This window comes from Equus caballus, chromosome 1, assembly GCF_041296265.1.
Source record: "Equus caballus isolate H_3958 breed thoroughbred chromosome 1, TB-T2T, whole genome shotgun sequence".
NCBI classification, from domain to species: domain Eukaryota; kingdom Metazoa; phylum Chordata; class Mammalia; order Perissodactyla; family Equidae; genus Equus; species Equus caballus.
This window is the reverse complement of record NC_091684.1, coordinates 516,330-517,500: the sequence shown is the minus strand read 5'-3', so window position 1 is coordinate 517,500 and position 1,171 is coordinate 516,330. Positions and strand designations below refer to the sequence as shown.

The 1,171-nt window shown below is 79.2% G+C and overlaps 1 pseudogene; it reads right to left on the bottom strand.

Annotated features, from left to right (window-relative positions):
- Window positions 1-777: 777 nt before the first annotated feature.
- On the bottom strand, window positions 778-920 carry LOC138919285 (5.8S ribosomal RNA; annotated as a pseudogene).
- Between the last annotated feature and the right edge of the window lie 251 nt (window positions 921-1,171).

Below are 1,171 nucleotides of genomic sequence, written 5' to 3'. Positions count from 1 at the left end.
GGCGGTCGCCCCCGACCGCCGACCTCCCGCGCGCGTCCCCACCGCCTCCGACACCCGCCCCGCCCGACCCACGGCCCGCGGGCGGCGGACGCGTCGCCCGCCCGCCCGGGGTCCGGCACGCAGCGCGGGCGCGGCCGCGACCCGGGGGAGGGCGCGCGGCGGCGGACGACGCCGCGGCGTCCCGCGAGTCACCGCCGGGGCACGCGTCCCCGGGGCGCGGCCCCGCGCACGCGACTCGGCCTCGGCGCGAGCCACCCCGACGGGGCGAGGCCGGGGAGGGGTCACGGTCCGGGACCCGGGCGCGCCGGGGACCGGCGGAGGGGCCGGCCGGACGCACCGGGACGCACGACGGGGGCGAGCGGCGACCGGACAGGCGGCCCGGACGCGGGCCCCCCGAACACGGCGGCCCCGACCGCGCGCCGCGGGACCCGTCTCGTCCCGCCCCGGCCACCCCGAGGCCGCGTGCGGCGCGAGGGAGCCCCCGAAGGCACCGTGGCGGCCACGGGCACCTCGTCGGCGCGAGCTCTCGCGTCTGCCTCTCCCTCGACTCGCGGGCGGCGGCCCCACCCCGGGACCCCCGCCGCGCCGCCGCCACCGACCCCCACGCGCCTCCGACGACCGGGCGCCGGGGCGCGTGGGAGGAGGGGCGGGCGCGCGGGGCGGAGGAGGGGCACCGCGTCTGCACTTAGGGGGACGGAGGGCCCGGGGTCTTGCTCCCGACCCCAGCCGCGCACCGGGGGCAGGCGACACCCACCCCGGGGGCGATTGATCGTCAAGCGACGCTCAGACAGGCGTAGCCCCGGGAGGAACCCGGGGCCGCAAGTGCGTTCGAAGTGTCGATGACGATGCGGCAATTCACATTAATTCTCGCACTAGCTGCGTTCTTCATCGACGCACGAGCCGATCCACCGTGAGAAGTTCGGGACGAGTTTGAATCGTGGGGTCCCCCAGGGCGGGGGAGAGCCCGCCCCTGGCACGGCACATCCCCGGGAGGGTGCCTCCGGCCGGCCAGGAAGACACAACGAGACCAGACTCCGTGAGGTCGGAAGGTTGGACGACGGGGCGTCCGGCACGGGCCCCGCGGGGCCGTGCTCGGACACCCCACAGGCGCCCGGGGGCTCCCGCCTCGCCCGAGGACGCGGGGCGCGCACGCGCACGCGATGACACGACG